Source organism: Panthera leo, chromosome E1, assembly GCF_018350215.1.
Source record: "Panthera leo isolate Ple1 chromosome E1, P.leo_Ple1_pat1.1, whole genome shotgun sequence".
In the NCBI taxonomy this organism is placed as follows: domain Eukaryota; kingdom Metazoa; phylum Chordata; class Mammalia; order Carnivora; family Felidae; genus Panthera; species Panthera leo.
Window position 1 is genome coordinate 47,398,497 of NC_056692.1, and position 18,703 is coordinate 47,417,199.

The following is an 18,703-nucleotide window of genomic DNA, read 5'->3' on the forward strand; positions in this document are numbered from 1 at the left end:
TCTTGCATTCTGGACTTATGACCTGGGGAGGTAGTTTATCAACCGACACCTTTGAGGCCAACCGGTGGCCCTTCTGACTCTCTGTATCCTTGTTCCGGCAACCCCCCCCCCCCCCCCCAACAAGTCCCCAAGGCAACGCCAGGATGAAAGAGAATGTATCAAGTTTCAAAGGGTTGACAGCAAAGAGAATGTGACAAACAAAATGAGGAGCAGGAAGTGTTGGTCTTCATAGGATCCTTACCCCCCCCCTTTTTTTTACTGTGGTAAAATATACATTACCAAAATCGACCGTTTTCACTATTTAAAAAAAATTTTTTTTTACGTTTATTCATTTTTGAGAAACGGAGCACAAGTGGGGGAGGGGCAGAGAGAGAGGGAGACACAGAATCAATCCAAAGCAGGCTCCAAACTGTCAGCACAGAGCCCGACGCGGGACTCGAACTCACAAACTGCGAGATCATGACCTGAGCCAAAGTCGGACGCTTAGCCGACTGAGCCACCCAGGCGCCCCATCGTTTTAACTATTTTTAAATGTACAATTCAGTGCTGTTAAGTACATTCACGATGTTGTTCGACCACGACCACCACCCATTCCCAGACTTTTTCATCATCTCAAGAAGAAACTCCATACTCATCGGACAACAACTTCCAATCCCTCCCAACTCCTCCCCCCACCCCCATGACCTCTAATCTCCTGTCTGTCTCTATGTATGGACTTGGCTATTCTAGGTACCTCGTATGAGTGGAATCACACAACATGTGTGTGTCCTTTTGTGTCCGGCTTCTTTCACTTGGGCATAATGTCTTCAAGGTTCATCCATGTTGTAGCGAGTGCCAGAATTTCATTGCTTTTTAAGGCTGACTAATAGTCCATGGCATGGATAGACCACATTTTGTTTATCCATACATCTGCTGATGGATATTTGGGTTGTTTCCACCCTTTGGCTATTATTGTGAGTAACGCTGTTACAAACATTGGTGTACAAGTAACTGTTTGAGTCCTGAGAACTGACTTATAACACGTGTGTATGGTTTATATTCAAAGGTTTGGGGTGAAAAAGCCATTCTTGGTAATTTTAATTTTTCTTTTTTTTTTTTTCTTGCAAATTAAGTAAGTCACTTCTTATTCTATTTCAGGTGACAGCTACTCTTGAAAAAGTAACCCTGGAAATGACTTGAAACTCGGCAATAGATTATACAGATCTTCTCATACCTTTTTTTTTTTTCTTTTCTTTTTTTTTTTTTTAGTACACAATTCAGTGGTTTTTAGTACATTCACAGGGCTGTACAACTATCACCGCTATCTAGTTCCGGAACATTTTCAGTCACACCCGCCCTTCCCTCCTCCCAGCTCCTATCAACCACCAACGTATGTTCTGTCTCTAGGGATATGCCTACTCTGGATATTTTATACCGATGGTATCATTCAACATGTGGCCTTTTGTGACTACTTCTTTAATTTAGAATATTTTTTTAATGTTTATTTATTTTTGAGAGAGAGACAGAGATGGAGAGTGAAAGCAGCGGAGGGACAAAGAGAGACAGGGACAGTTTCTGAAACGGGCTCCGCTGCGGAGAGCAGAGAGCCTGATGTGGGGCTTGAACTCACGAACTGCGAGACCATGACCCGAGCCAAAGTCAGAAGCTCAAACGACTAAGCCCCCCCAGGGGCCCCTAGAATCGTGTTTTTAAGATTCATCCATGTCATAGTATATATCAGTATTTCCTTCCTTCCTTTTTTTTTTTTTTTTTTAAACCAAATAATGTTCCATTGCATGGAAACACCACATTTTGTTCATTCATTCCTCAGCTGATAGACATCTGGGTTGTTTCTACTTTTGGGTTAGTATAAATAATGCTGCTATAAACATAATGTGTACCAGCCTTTGTGTGGACGTAGGTCACACGTCTTCAGTTCTCTTGGGTAGACACCTAGGGGTGGAACGGCTGGGCCACATGGCAACTCTGTGTTTAACCTGTTGAGGAACCGTCAAACTGTTCTCTGTAGCAGCCGCCCCATTTTACATCCCTGCCGATAACGTGTCATCCTTACTTTTTGGGTGACAGGTGTTAAGTTACTTGTAGAAACAAGAAAAGTCAAACAAGTGACTTCGAAAGCCAAGAGTAAGCTACAGAAGGGTAAGGTTTTCTTTGCTTCCGTCACCGTTATTTTACACGTGGGCACATCCAATGGACAAATACCATGGGCAACTATCCAGCCACATGGCCTCTTTTCATTACCAACGGAGAGCTAAACTGGACACAACAGACTATTAGAAGCTGCAGTAGCACATCCAAATCTACTGATTATGTGGCACAGACGGAAAGTGGAGAAGGAGTTAGGAATGGAGCAGAGCAGCGGGGTCTGCGGTTACCCAGGAGGCGTCTCATGGGAAAAAAGGCTTCACCTGTGCCTAGATGGCACTAGCTTGGCAAGAAGAGGGGGGGAGGTCACAGCCTACAAGCAAATCCTACACACTTCCTTGCCCACAGCAAAACGTCACTTCTTCCCAGGAGCCCTGTCGATGCACAACAGAAATAATAATAATAAAAATAAAAAGTAACAATAATAAAATAAAATAATAAAAATATAAAATAATAACAAAAATAAAAGCCACCACCCTGTTCTAACTTCTCTAGGTCAGCAGGGTTCTAAACTGTGTATACGTCTTCAATCCTTAACAACCCTTTGAGGTAGGTAAGTGTTTTGTGTTTTGTTTTGTTTTGAAGATTTTTATGTTTAAGTAATCCCTACACCCAGGTGCCGGGGTGGCTCAGTCAGGTAAGCGTCCGACTCTTGCTTTCGGCTCAGGTCATGATCTCACAGTTTGTGAGTTCGAGCCCTGCATCGGGCTCTGTGCTACAAGTGTGGAGCCTGCTTGGGATTTCTCTCTCCCGCTTTCTCTGCCCCCCCTTGGCTTGCTCCCTCTCTCTCTCTCTCTCTCTCTCAAAACAAACAAACAAAGTACTCTCTACACCCAACATGGGGCTTGAACTCACAACCCCGAGATCAAGAGTTGCATGCTCTTCTAAGCCAGCCAGGTGCCCCAAGGTAGGTTATGTATTTTTCTCCCCATTTTACAGATAAGGAAACAGGTGCACAGACAGGCTGCACAACTTGCCCGAAGCTATGAAGCAGGTGAGTTGGGATTTGAACCCAGGGAGTCTGGCTCCAGGATTCACTGTCCCCTGTCTCTGGCATAATCTCCTCGGCCACTTGTGTGTGGCATCCAGATAAAAGGTTATTTATTTATAAGGCTGGAAAAAGTACCCTGTAAGGAACGTGAGTTTCCTCACCCTCCCGTGCTGCTGACAGTTTCAGGTTGATATTAGGAAGAGTTTTTTAAAGAGGTGGGAGACAGCAGTACCAAAGAGAGCAAGGAGAGAAGAGGTCACAGGGGGAGTTAGCAGCGGGGACAAAATTAGAAGCCAGGAGCCCAAGGTTCTCAGCCCTCGTCCTGGAAAGCCTTCCTCCTACACACATCGTGACACACGGCAATTAAAAGAAGCATACCCACTCACAGAAATCCCCGAGATTTTTAAGTAAAAATTTAAATTAATGAGTCCATCTAATTTGGACGCACAAAATGCGTGGGTGGAAGACATTTCTGGAGCCGACGGCTGATGTGACAGTTATTTCGCGAAAAGGAAGAGAAGTTGCCTGCCTTCAGATTTGAATGTTTCCAAATGGGATTCTAAACCCCAGCCTGGAACAACACACAGGACGAGGGCTGAATATAGAGATTCTATGGGAGAAAATCCCTTCGGCTCACCCAGTCAACCCATCGTGCAGGAAAATGAAATGGACTATCCCCTTCTAGTTCACCCTTCATGAGAGCGCGCCCAAGAAAGGCAGCAGGTTCCCTATCTAGCTCATACGCTCCTATCCATTGGAAATTGGATTCCTAAATGCGCTGTGGAGGACAGAATCATCTATTCAAAGACTTCATTAAGCTATCGCAATGGATCTGAATCAGAGGGTTTGGGGACACACTGGGTGTGTAGTATATATGACCGTTTCTGCTCACTCCTCCAGAAGCAAGGTAGAATCTCAACCCCACCTATAGATTGCCCCCTAATAATGTGCCTTATAGGACTGTCCACAAGGCAAACCACAAACTCCTGGAAAAATCACGTCGTCCCTGGTTTTCCTTTCTCTTCTTTCTCTGCCCTCCGCCCCATTCCCAGAGGAAGACAGTTCCAGAACTGCTGACAACCCCCCAGAGGAGGAAGGCCTTTCTTCCTTCCTCCTCTTGGGCAGATGGTATTTGCATACTGACATATTGTAAATCTAGTCACCCAGGTAACGGGCTCCAGTTAGCAACAGCGCAATGAAGGTCAGCCTGATTCCTTCTAAAATTAGAAGTCAGACCAATCTGATTTTTAACTGTTCAAGGTAGGATGCCCAGTTAGATGGCGAATTCGGTTCTTACAGTGAATTTTCACTTGGGAGATTCGGCACTAGTTAATAAAGGCCAGGTGGGGCATTTCAACACAACACCGACATCGGTTTTGACATGTTGAATGAAGTTTCAGCCGCAAGAAGTTGCTGTTTTCTGTAAATAATCCTACTAGAACGCTAGTCTCTGTCAGTAAAGTCATCTTTGGCCTCGGCTCTCCCTTGACCTTCATAGTCAGTTGGTCGTTAAGGACTGCTGTTCTGTGCCAGGCATTTCAGCCTTTACGCAGTTGGCCTCCCCGACTCCGCTGTGGCCCCCTCTCCCTGCACAACCTCTCCCCACCCCCTTCCAAAGTGACTGGCATTGATCCAGGACCATCTTTTCCAGCCTCTTTTGTCCTGGTCCACAGGCACCCCTCTTACTGGGATCTGCGCCCTTCTTTTCCGTCCCTGACCATGGACAGCGGTCTTGGACAGGCTTCAAGGAACGCATAGATGGTGTACAATCCTCCCCCCCACCATTAATTCTAAAAAGGTCCATGCGCCCCCAAAACGTGAAGACCCACCAACTGTCTAATTACAGATGGTACCTACATTGGCATTTCCCTCAATGACTTGAAGGAATGACAGTTCCAAAGGATGTTAAAATGGTGAGGGAAAAAGAGCTCCAAAGTCAAGTGAGTGACTGTTTCAACTGAGTGTGGGAAACACTAAGTCAAACAGAGTTGGATGGGTTTTTTTTTTTAAATTTTTTTTTTTTTTTTTTAGTTTATTTATTTATTTTGAGAGACAGAGAGAGAGAAAGCACAAGCAGGGGAGGAGCAGAGAGCAGAGACAGAATTCCACACAGGCTCCCGCACCATTCGTACAGAGCCCCACGCGGGGCTCGAACTCACGAACCTCAAGACCATGACCTGAGCTGAGACCAAGAGTTGGATGCTTAACCGGCCGAGCCACCGGGGCCCCTGGATGGGTTTTTTAATGCAGGCTTTGTCAGGGCCTTTGCTGTACTGCCACATGCCATGGATCACTGATTTCACAGTGGAGCCCCATTCCCAGCAGACACTTCTAAGTGGCCCTTGTCTCCGGTAGGAAAGTTGAGCTTTATTCTCCCCTAACAACCACCTAAGCCGTGCACTGCTTTGTGATAGTTCTTCCCTTATGGTTTTGAGCTACTTATGTTTTACTCTATATATGTAACCATTACTAGAAATTGTATCATTGCACTTCCACATTATGGCGTGTGTGTTTTATATCGTTTTAGATCTGTCTCCCCTACTAGACTGGAAGCCATTTGACACTAGGCTACACACCTCAGTAACTTTACATCCCCAGGGCCAAGCTAGCCAGACCTTAGAAATGGTGCAGAACTGGGGGCGCCTGGCCGGCTCGGTCAATGCAGCACCCGACTCTTGATCTCAGGGCTGTGAGGTCAAGCCCCACACTGGGTGTAGAGATTACTTAGGAAAAAAAAAAAAGAAAGAAAGAAAGAAATGTTGAATAACTGAATGTATAAATGAAGGTTGATAACTGGATAATGAACTCCTTCAGAATACAAACTGCATTTTGACCTTCTTATATTCCCACGGCACCCAGAGAAGTTTTTCATATAGCAAAAGTCAATAAAATTTTTAAGACCTAAATCCCTTAGGAAATATTTATGGAACATCAGTTATGTTCTGGGTACCGAGGACATTAATATGATAACAGGCAATCGGGGAGCTTAGATTCCAGTAAGGGAAACAGACATGTAAACAAAAAATGATGGTAAAATATAAACACTCTAAAAGGAAGGACAGGCTGTCTGGGAGCACAGGTGGAGTATTTCGTTCTGTACGTGCTGGCAGGGAGGCGCGAGGGGTCAGTACTAGGATACTCGGGATTGATGGTGGCACTCAGGTCCCCAACTAGACCACATTTGGGGGGGAAACGGGTCAAGAGGCAGCTCCAGTTGAGTGAGTACGGATACCCACTGGGTGAAGCTTTGGCCTCAACCCCAATGTGGATCCCAAGCCCCGGTGAATGGGCCTCCACCACCTGGAGCTGGTAGGTTCTTGTTGCCCAGGGAGAGCTGTGCCAGGGCCTACAGCCACACCCGCGGCACGGCTGCACCATCCCCAAGTCCACGGTCAGAGCCCGGCCCTATGTTGTTACTCTGAGACCAAAGGATGGATCCAGAGAAAAGAACACAGGAAAGGGGCGCCTGGGTGGCTCAGTCGGTTGAGCGTCTGACTTCGGCTCAGGTCATGATCTCACGGTCCGTGAGTTCGAGCCCCGCGTCGGGCTCTGTGCAGACCGCTCAGAGCCTGGAGCCTGCTTCGGATTCTGTGTCTCCCTCTCTCTCTGCCCCTAACCCACTCGCATTCTGTCTCTGTCTCTCTCAAAAATAAATAAACACTAAAAAATAAACAAATAAACAAACAAAAGAAGAGAACACAGGAAAGAAAAGAATGGAAGTGCTCCTCTCCTTTATGAGAACTAGGGCATGGCCAGTCTCATTCGCCCATCGGCCCTTCCAGGCAGGGCAACCTCAGAGCCCAAGAATCCCACAACTTACAACCCGCAGTTCTGAGGGGAATCCTGGAGTTCCCAAGAGACAGTATACGCCAAGGAAGACAGATGACGCTCCTAGACAGAAGTCCAATAGACGTTCCTCTCTTGACCCCTCCAAGAAGGTTCTTCCGCTCTTTAGGAAAGCAGTGAGGCAGAGGGTAAAACACCCCAACACCCAGGCCTGAGTATTTTTAAAAAACGTCCAGTTTAAGACTGAGAACTACTGGGGTAACAGGAGGAGAGAAAGTGAGAAAGAAAGCCCTGTAGGGGCAGGCTGTTAGAACTGATTCATACATGAATCACATGTTCATTGCCTTGGCAGGTGGGGTGGGGTCAGTGAATGAAACCCATGGCTAAAACGACATAATTCCTCAGCAAATTAAACACTTGGGAATATCACTCGCCTATACATAGAAATATGCTTGTTTTAATATTTTTACCTTGGTACATGGGTACCAAGAAATATTCCTCTATGGTTTCGAAAACAACAGGGCCTTGTGGTGATGAATTACCAACGATACCCAGCTGCACAGGTTGGAGAGGACAGAAAACGGCATGGCCTGGAAACCTGGAGAACCCATGCCCTGTCTACAGAAGGTAGCAGCAACCCAGCTCTCGTGGATGCTTGCCAACATCTTCAAAATATTTCTCCAGAAAAGCTAGAAATCTAGATTTTTATATTAATGGCCTAACTTCTAAATGTTGGCTTAGATTAAAACAAAATGAAACAGGGGCGCCTGGGTGGCTTGGTCGGTTGAGCGTCCAACTTCAGCTCAGGTCATGATCTCACGGTCCGTGGGTTCGAGCCCCGCGTCGGGCTCTGTGCTGACAGCTCAGAGCCTGAAGCCTGTTTCAGATTCTGTGTCTCCCTCTCTCTCTCTGCCCCTCCCCTGTTCATGCTCTGTCTCTCTCTGTCTCAAAAGTAAATAAACGTTAAAAAAAAAAAATTAAAAAAAAAAAAAAAAAAAAACGAAACAAAACAAAACACAGGGGCGCCTGGGTGGCTCAGTTGGTTAAGCAACTGACTCCTGCTCAGGTCATGATCTTGCCCTCGGTGGGTTCGAGCTCCGCGTTGGGCTCTGTGCTGACAGCTCGGAGCCTGGAGCCTGCTTTGGATTCTGTGTCTCCCTCTCTCTCTGCCCCTCCCCCAATCGCGCTCTGTGTGTGTGTGTGTGTGTGTGTGTGTGTGTGTGTGTGTGTGCGCGCGCGCGTGTATGTGTGTGTGTCTCTCTCAAAAATAAATAAACATTAAAAAAAATTTTTTTAAATCACAAACCTCACAACCCTCTGAATAAACATAAAAAATTGGTAAGCAGCTACCTTTAGCCATATGGTTTTAACCTCCAATTACATGTAACTCAGTTACGATAAAAAGAAAGAACGGAGGTGCTTGGTCAGAATCATGCTGCCAAGGGTGACATTTAGAGGCAAGCAACTTCATTAGTGCTTGAGGCTCAGGGCGGTTATGGGAAAGGGGAAGATATAAAACACTGTAAATATCTGAGCACCGTAAATCCTTCGCCATCTCAATATTGCTACTGGTCAGAAAGCTTAAGTTAGAAAACAAAGGGCACAACTTATTAGAACAATAATAACAGTGATTAGTATTTCCTGAACATTTACACTGTAAGAGGCAAGGGCTAAGTGCTTTACATAAAAATTACCCCCTTTAATCCTGAAAGACAAATTACCATCTCAGTTTTCAAATGAGGACATGGGGCGGGGGCGGGGCACACAGAGAAGTTATGGAAAGCGTCAAAGGTCACGCCATCTGTGGAGCTAGGGGGTGACCGGAGTCTTTCCCGCTGCAAGTCCTGGGCTGGGCATCGCTCTGCAGCTTTGAGGCAGGGAGTGGTCTGAAGGAGAGAACGGACTGAAATATAGAATAAAAGTGTATAGTCAGTAGAGGTCTGGGCGGGAACCTAATGAAATAAAATGGGCCCATAAACAAGTGAAAAACGTAAAACTTTTAACCTCGGGTCACCGGTATCGCCTCAGTTTAGCCATGAGGGAACAAGTGAAAAAAAAATTGTTTAATGCAAACTCAACACCTATCAGATTAGTAAAGATTTAAAAGGCTACCCAGTGTTGGTGAGGTGGAGGGAACAAATCCTGAACCACACTGCTGGGGGGAGCAAGGTGGTTAGGAAGATGATCCGGCGATTAAAATTTAAGATGTTTATACTGTTTGACCTAGCCACTCTACCTAGGAATTTCTTCCAGAGAAGCTCTTATGCAATTGTGCAAAGATTTATATGCTTAAGATTCTTCACGGCTACATGATATGCAGTAGAAAGAAAGCTGGAAAAACTCCAGTTGTCCATCAGTGGGACCGCTTAGATAAATCAAGGTACATCCAAATAATGAAATACAATACAGACATTAAATCATGAAAGAGATCTCTACTTGCCAAAATGGAAAGATGTCCCAGATGCATAGTTAAGTGGGAAAAAAAAGTAAGCTGCAAAATAGTAGGAATAGGAAGAGTTTCAGTCAAGTGCATACACATGAGAAAAAAGTACAGACATGCCTACTAGTACCTGAACAGGGAGGGGGGAAAAAAAACCCTAAAAGAATATATATATAGCCAATTTTTAATCGCAATTACCTAAGAGAGGACTGTGGGAAATGTACTTCTATAAGGTTGGAAGTTTTCACAAGAAGCATGTACATTCCAAGTAAAGAAATAAGCTGACATTAGAAACGTGGCCCTATGCTGAAATTTCAGGGCAGGATTCCAGTTCCTGGGGAGGAGGGTAGATAGACAAAGACCTGGGAGTCTTTAGGACATGGTCAGCCACATAGGTTGTGCACTGCACAAGGGCACCCTCTTGAGATGTGCAGGCTTGGGGCATTAGATGGATTCCCGAAACAAATTCAGAAAGGCAACCAAAGCAAAAGGTCAGGCATCTAAGCAGGGCAGGAAGGGGGCTCAGAAAGAAGAGGGTGAGCATGTCAATTCTGAACATCTCAGGATATAGGAGTCAGTGACAAGGCCAGGTCAGGGTGGTCCTGAAAGCGAGCAACACGGTCGCCAACGGAACCTGAGTGTGGCTCTGATTCTCAGATCTGCAGGTGGGTTTGAGACATGAAGCCTTCAAGTGGGCGGAGCCTCTAAAGTACTTCCTGCCTCAGACCCAGATGGGTCTGGGTCCTGAGACAGAAGCGAATGGAGGAAGAAATGCAACGCCCCAAGCTGCCCATTTCGGTACCTCTCTCACTCACACAATTCCCTGTGCTCAAACCTGAGTTTCAACACCTCCAGACTGGTGACAGTGACCAGAAACTGGAAGTTACCCCCAAAACAGGTGGAACCGCCTACCCTTCAAAATATAAAGCGAGGAGACTGTGCACTTAGACCTGTCGAAATAAATCTCTCTCCAATTTGAGTGAACAGTGTTCTAGAATTTCCTTTTCAGGCTAAAGCTCCAAATACCCTCTCCCATAGAAATAACGATATTAGGTTGGCACAGAAACTAGCTGACCCGTAATTGCCCTAAGGAAAAGCCTAATCACCATTTCTAATAACGTTTCTGAAGGAAATGCATTGAGTTCCAACAGGGTGTGAGGCAATGAGGAACTTAATTCCTCTTCTCTGTTCCCAAAAATGTGGGAACGTTGCCCAAAGCGTGTTCCTTCAACATCTAAATGATGCGAATATATGTTACACTTTGGAACACTTTTTTCTTTTGATACAGGCTTCCATTGTCAAATAAGACCGGGAGAAACTAATTCAAACCAGGCCAAACAGGCTTTATTATTTAAAAAATTTTTTTAATTGTGGTAATATATACACAACATAAAATTGACCATTTTAACCATTTTTTAGTGTACCATTCAGTGGCACTAATTACTGTTACAATATTGTGCAACCATCACCAACCTTTTTTATCATCCCCAAACAGAAACTCTGTCCCCATTAAAATCTCACTCCCCATTCCCTCCCTTCCCAGCCCCTGGCAACCACTGTTCTAATTTCTGTCTCTATGAATTCGACTATTCTAGGGATCTTTTTTAAGTAGAATCACACAATATTTGTCCTTCTGCGTCTTTTGTGAGGACATGCCAAGCTTCAGTCTTCAGGAACGGGTAGGATGGGGAAATGGAGACTATGCCCAGGGTCTAGATAGAGGAGAGAGAGAAGCAGACTTGGGAAGAAAGACATTTCTGGGAGGCTGGGGAGTCAGCAGGTGAAGGTGAACTGGACATAATTAAACACATACTGGTTTGGAGCCTTTGAGCCAAGGAAAGAGATCCGGGCTGGAGCTCGGGACTGAAACCAACAGCATTCTGAAGGTGGGTATGGCGGGGGAATCATGGGGACAGTACACAGTACTCAGGAGGACCCAACAATTAAGGGAGAGAGGAAGCAAGAAAAATTCGGGAAGATGTCTGAAAAATTCAGGATCAGCCAGAAAAAACAGAAGACACCAGGAGCATACCTTCTAAGTGTTTCCCAGCCTTCCCTTTGCCCTACTCGTCACTCCTTTCCAGAACCATCTGTCTAAAACACAGATACTCATCTGAGTCTCTTGCCCCAAATCTAAAACCTTTAATGATTTTGTCCAGTGTTCAGAGCAAAATCCGAACCTCTTACTGAAGTTTCCAGTGCTCTCCCCAGCTCACCCTGATGCTCTCCCGACTCACCCCACCTGGTCCAGCCGCTCGGTTCATCTGTGGTGCACATGTGTGCACGTGTTCCTAACCAGCGTCTTTCTCTTGGTGTATGTGTTATTCTTTCTGAATATTGGCTTCTGGTCTCCCTTCAAAGACCACATGCAATCCCACCTTTTCTGAGAGATCCGAATCGATCCCTGGAGTGGGGATAAATGTGCCCATTTCCCATAATCCTATACAGCAGGCATACATCCTTTAAAAACAACAAGGGACACGTGGGTGGCTCAGTCGGTTAAGCCTCTGACACTTGATCTCGGCTCAGGTCGTGATCTCGTAGGTTCATGAGTTTGAGCCCCACATTGGACTCTGTACCAACAGTGCTGAGCTTGCTTGGGATTTTCTCTCCTCCCCGCAACCACCCCCCCCACCCTTCCCTCACTCTCTCTCAAAATTAAAAAAAAAATTTTTTTTAATTTTTTTTTTAAATGTTTTATTTATTTTTGAGACAGGGAGAGACAGAGCATGAACAGGGGAGGGTCAGAGAGAGGGAGACACAGAATCTAAAACAGGCTCCAGGCTCTGAGTTGTCAGCACAGACAACTCACGGACTCGAACTCACGGACCACGAGATCATGACCTGAGCTGAAGTCGGATGCTTAACCGACTGAGCCACCCAGGCGCCCCCCCAAAAAATTTTTTTTTAAATAAAAACTTTAAAAACAACAAAACAACAAAATCATACGATCATCTGGTTACAAAATGAACTTTTTTCATCATAGAAAAATTAGAATATGGAAAAAGTTTGAGGTTTTTTTACTCATCCAGAAATAACATTAATGTTTAGGTACATATTCTTTTTTTTTTTTTTTTAATTTTTTTTTTTTTTAACGTTTATTTATTTTTGAGACAGAGAGAGACAGAGCATGAACGGGGGAGGGGCAGAGAGAGGGAGACACAGAATCCGAAACAGGCTCCAGGCTGTCAGCACAGAGCCCGATGTGGGGCTCGAACTCAATGGACCGCAAGATCGTGATCTGAGCCAAAGTCGGCCGCTCAACCGACTGAGCCACCCAGGTGCCCCTTCTTTTTAGGTTTCAAAAACGTTGTAGATAAATTGGAAATTATACTGAATATATCACTTTGTAAAGTGCTTTTTTTTAACATATATTATCAGCATTTTTCGTATCCTTAGTCTTCAAAACTTATTAATGGTTGCATTCACTCCCCTTGTGTGGGCATAATTTAATCAGTCCCCAATTACTGAATGAGAATTTCAAAAATCTTTGTCTCCCCCAGTACATTTCACCTAGTAAGTATTCAGAAGATGTTTGTTGAATTGAATGGTTATGATCAGGACAAAGCATTATCAATAGCTAGATCCTGTTCTGAATTGACTTTATCATTCAATTAACAGAAAATTTTTTAAATGGGGAAAAAACTGTTTTCCGCTTGTGTGGTAACACATATTTGCAGAATTTGTAAGCCCAATGAAATCAAATGAAACTACTGCTTCCTCCAGCCTATGGGGATCACTCCATCTTCTGCAAAGACAAATCCACGATGAAGGCAGTGATTTGGAAAGAAACAAAGAATGGACACTCTGAGCTATAGAGAATCAACTGAGGGTTGGTGGAGGGAGGTGGGCTGGGGATGGGCTAAACGGGTGACGGGTATTAAGGTGGGCATTCGTTGTGATGAGCACTGGGTGCGGTAAGAGTAAGTGACGAGTCACTTTTACTCCTGGGGCGCCTGGGTGGCTCAGGTAGTTAAGCGTCCATCTTTGATTTCGGCTCAGGTCATGATCTCACGGTTCGTGAGTTTGAGCCCAGCATCAGACTCTGTGCTGACAGTGCAGAGCCTGCTCGGGATTCTCTCTCTCTCCCTCTCTCTCTCTCTCTCTCTGTTCCTCCCCCACTTGTGCTCTCTCTCACTCAAAATAAATAAATAAACTTAAAAAAAAAATTCTACTTCTGAAGCTAATATTGCACCGTATGTTAACTAACTAGAATTTAAATAAAACCTTAAAGAAAAAGGAAAAAACAAAGAATGTCTTAAATCTATAAGGAGACGGTATGTTCAGAAACCTTCTACAGATTTTTAGTGTCATCTAATCTGAACATTTGTGTAAAAGCCCATGTCACCTTTTCCTGAATCTCCTTCCTTCAGTGTTTTCTCTTCACATTAAAATATATTGAAATTTTTTCAGTTGGTAAAAGCCAGTTTAATATGATTTATGTACTTGCCCACAAGAAAGTGAACTTTCCGTATCACTAATTAATATCCACCCGACGCACAGTTTTATCAGCCAAGCATAATGATTTGAGGGAGGAAGGAGAGAAGAGTGGAAAAGAAAAGAATGGGACTGAGATCGAAGGTCACGATCTCCACGTCCATGAGGGCAGGAAAGGGGTCTAAGGATGGACTTACTACAGGGGACCAACCACTGGACAAAAGACGCAGCCTAAAGCCATGACAGCAAGCTCCAAGGCTATGTAGGTAAAGACGCAGAAGCGGACGTTGCTGGCCCGAAGGCAAAAAAAATAATAATAAAATAAAAACCTTCAGCACATGAACTTTGGGAGTAAAAGAGAATGACTCCAAAATTTTACATATGACCTAGCCGCCATTTGCGTGAAAGGGCTCACACACAGCCCTGACAGGTGTTCCCCAAAAAAAACCAACTTGAAGATCTCTTCTAGATGTCTAATAACTATAAAAATTAAGAGCTCAAGGTCTGGAAGATCTAACGATGTACATTGAAACCGGCAAAACAGTGATGTCTAAATAATCATTGCAAATATGATATAATATTGTGACATTTTAAAAACTTAAATGTAAAAAAAATAAAAATTAAAGTAAAGTAAAAAAAACTACGGGCACCTGGGTGGCTCAATCGGTTCGAGCATCCGACTTCGGCCCAGGTCATGAACTTGCGGCTCGTGAGTTCCAGCCCCGCATCGGGCTCTGTGCTGACAGCTCAGAGCCTGGAGCTTCCTTCAGATCCTGTGTTCCCTCTCCCTCTCTGGCCCCCTCCATCGCTCGCACTCTGTCTCTCAAAAATAAAAAATAAAGATAAGAAATTTAAGAAAGAAAAAAAAAAAGTAAAAAAACTAAAAACTTAAACGTAACGTACAATGCAAAACGTATTAAGAGCGTTCTGAGTTCCACATATTATTTTAGGTGGAAGTGACACGCAAGTTCATGAAAGGGGACATGGAGGAGAGATAATAAATACGGCTCTGAGGGCGCCTGGGTGGCTCGGTCGGTTAAGCGTCCGACTTCAGCTCAGGTCATGATCTCACGGCTCATGGGTTCGAGCCCGCGTCGGGCTCTGTGCTGACAGCTCGGAGCCTGGAGCCTGCTTCAGATCCTGGGTCTCCCTCTCTCTCTGCCCCTTCCCCACTCACACTCTGTCTCCTTCTGTCTCTCAAAACATAAATAAAAACATTAAAAAAGAAAAAAAAGTACTGCTCTAAGTACTGATTACCTTGACCTTGACAATCCAAAAACGGAAAGGTTGAGGAATGCTCACATAAAAGTAACCACCAGAATTAAAAACAGGACATGAATTTGCAAATTGCTAGAGAAGACACAGTGCATACAGAAAACAGCAGTTGTTAAAAGAAAAGATATAAAAATACAGACAAAATGAGATGAAACAAGACCGTACCATTAGCTATAATGATAAATGTAAGTTACACTTCCGTATTAAAAGGAAATAACTTTCATATGGGATTATAAAATAAGGCCCAGTGACTTTTTGCTTACAAGAGGCAGAACTAAAACAAAATGAGGCAGAAATGGTCATAATAAAAGGATGATCAAAGATTTAGCAGACAACAAACAAAAAGAAGTGCCTTTAATTCATGATAATATCGGCCATATTTTATTTTTATGTGTTCACGCAACGCTTACAAAAATTAGTCATGTCATAAACCACCATAAAAACCCAAATAAATTCCAAGAAGAAACTACACAGGACTCAACGTCACAAAATACTCCACTAACAAAATATCTAAGTCTAAATCAAACCCCAACACTTGGAAATTTAAAAGAACTTTTCAATAAGCTTTCTGGTCAGAGTAGACACCGAAACTATAGTTACACGCAATTAAAAAATAGAAAATAATGATGGGAGCACTACATACTAAATCTTAGGTGACAAAGACAAAGCTGTATTCAGAGACAAGGCAAGCAGATGGGAACAGGCCTATTTTATAACTCGTAGGCTTAAGGCAACCTAAATCCAAATTCGGATGCCATTTAAATACTGTAAGGACATACAAACATACACGTTCAGAGAGAGAGAAAAGACTCTAAAATATTAAGAATAGTAATCTCCAGGTTATGGAATTTCTACTTTCTTCTGAATTTCCTAAATAAGTCTCAATGAGCATGCAGCACTTTTATAATTAGAACAAGATTAAACAAAAGCACAACAAAAAACAGAATTTACAGTCACAGGAGAGAAATAAAACATCATCTTGCCAAAATGATCAAGGCAATTAAAATTCTCTCCTTTGCTTTGACTTTCAAGCTCTAGCCTAGTGATGGTTAATACAAGCCTGTTTTTACTATAATTCAGCACAGTTCTGTCTTCTGGTCTTGTGCCTGGAAGTCAGGGTATGATGCACCGGCTGAAACCTAACCATTGTTGTCTCTTTTGGGGGAAATCAAACATCCAGACAGGTGAGCAACCAAGGGTGGCCTGGTGACGCCTATGTTTAAAAGCGAACGGTCCCGTAGGACAGCACTCACATTCTAGAGTTGGTGGGGAAGAAACAGAAGGGCTGAAGAGAATTCCCTTTGTGGTTGTGATTGTGCACTGTTTTGTGGGGTTTCTGTGTTTTATTTTATTTTATTTTTTATTTGAGAGAGACAGACAGACAGAGCGTGCATGCATGAGCAGAGGAGAGAGGCAGAAGGAAAAAGAGAGTGGATCCTAAGCAGGCTCCACGCTCAGTGCAGAGTCCAGGATGGGGCTTGATGCCACAACCCTGGGATCATGACCTGTGTCGAAATCAAGAGTTAGACGCTCAATCAACTGAGCCACACAGGCATATTTTAAAAACAAAATAGGTGGGAGACAATATACATATATTATGTATGTATGTATAAATCACATATGTATATATAAATTATATTATATTTCATTAATATATTTTATTAATATATATTATAAATATATATATTATGGTTTTTTTATTTTTGAGACAGAGAGCATGAGCAGGGAGGGGCAGAGAGAGAGGGAGACAGAGAATCCAAAGCAGGGTCTGTGCTGACAGCAGAGAACCTGATGAGGAGTTTGATCTCCAAACTGTTGAAATCATGACCTGAGCTGAAATCAGACCCTTAACCAACTGAGCCACTCAGGTGCCCCATAGGGGGAGATAATATTAAAAAAAAAAACAGTATAAATGCATATTTCTTCTCCTTTTCTGTCTCAACTGATTTAAAAAGCAATAGTATAGGGGCGCCTGGGTGGCTCAGTCAGTTAAGCGTCTAACTTCGGCTCAGGTCATGATCTCACGGTTTGTGAGTTTGAGCCCCGCGTTGGGCTCTGTGCTGATAGCTCAGAGCCTGGAGCCTGCTTCAGAATCTGTGTCTCCCCCTCTCTCTGTCCCTCCCCCTCTCTCTGTCCCTCCCCCTCTCTCTGTCCCTCCCCCTATCTATCTATACAGATATAGATATATTCATATATATAACTATTATATATAATATAGATTCATATCTATTCATATATGAATAGATATATATGAATAGATTAATATATATTCATATATAATGAATTCATATATATTCATATATCTATCTATTCATATATATTCATATATTATATATCTATTCATATCTATTCATATATTATGTATCTGTTCATACATATATTCATATATATAATATATATTCATATATATAATATATCCATGTATAGTATATATATATATATATACGTATATATATATATATATACGTATACGTATATATATATATATATATTCAGGGTACCTGGGTGACCCAATCAGTTGAGCATCCAACTCTTGATTTTGGCTCAAGTCACGATCTCATAGCTGTGGGATCAGGCCCCGTGTCAGGTACCATGCCGAGAGCATGGAGACTACTTGAGATTCTCTCTCCCTCTGTCCCTCCCCTACTCTCCACTCTCACGTGCAGGCAATCTCTCTCTCTCTCTCTCTCTCTCTCTCTCTCAAAAACAAACAAACAAAAAAACAAGATCCAACTATATGCTGTCTATAGAAGAGTTTAGTTTCAAAGTCACAAATAGGTTGAAAATGACAGAAAAAAATATACAAACAATAACCATAAGAAAGTTGGATTAGCTATACTAATATCCGACAAAGTAGATTTTAAAACAAAAAAAGTTACCAAAGGTACAGAGGACATTTCATGATGGAAAAGGGCCAATCTATCACGAAGATACAACTAGAAACATAGTATGCCCCTAACAGAGCCCTGAAACACATAAAGCAAAAACAGACTTCAACCCCCCATTTCAATAACAGATAGAACAGCTAGGCAGAAGACCAACATGGAAACGGAAGGCATGAACAACACTATAAGCCAACCAGACCTAACATATCTATAGACCGGTCCACCCAACTCAGCAGAATACAGTGCACATGAAACAGTCTCCAGGATAGACCATGTGCTAGACCACAGAACAAAACTTCAATAATTTTGAAAGGACTGAATTCATACAAAGCACGTTCTCTGACAACATGGAATAAAGTCAGAAATTTGAGACATTCACAAATATGTAGAAAACTGGCGCACTCTTAAACAACCTATGACTCAAAGAAGAAACCACAAAGGAAATTAGTAATTTCTTTTCGATGAATAAAAATTAAGACACAACATACCAAAGCTTCAGGGATGCAGCTAAAGCAGGTGTAAAGAGAAATGGAGAGCTGTAAATAGATTTAGTGAAAAAGAAGAAAGATCTCGAATCACTAACCTAAACTTCTACTTGAAGACACTGGGAGAAGAGCAAACTACACCTAAAGCAAGCTGAAAGAAGGAAATAATAAAGATCAGAGTCGAAATGAATGAAATGGAGAATAGAAAAACAACAGGAACCATCAACAAAACCAAAAGCTGGTGCTTTGGTCACACAAC

The 18,703-nt window shown here is 43.1% G+C and overlaps 1 protein-coding gene across 13 annotated transcripts in view; it reads right to left on the reverse strand.

Moving 5' to 3' along the window:
- Positions 1-18,703, reverse strand: part of PITPNC1 (phosphatidylinositol transfer protein cytoplasmic 1) — a 268,172-nt gene that overhangs the window by 143,868 nt on the left and 105,601 nt on the right. Inside the window, exon 1 of one of the 13 annotated variants that reach the window (XM_042917210.1) lies at positions 734-1,224. The exons of the other annotated variants lie outside the window; for them this stretch is intronic. The gene's annotated coding sequence lies outside the window, so the exon portion shown is untranslated. Of the gene's footprint in view, positions 1-733; positions 1,225-18,703 lie in introns of those variants that run through there. 13 annotated transcript variants of the gene reach the window in all.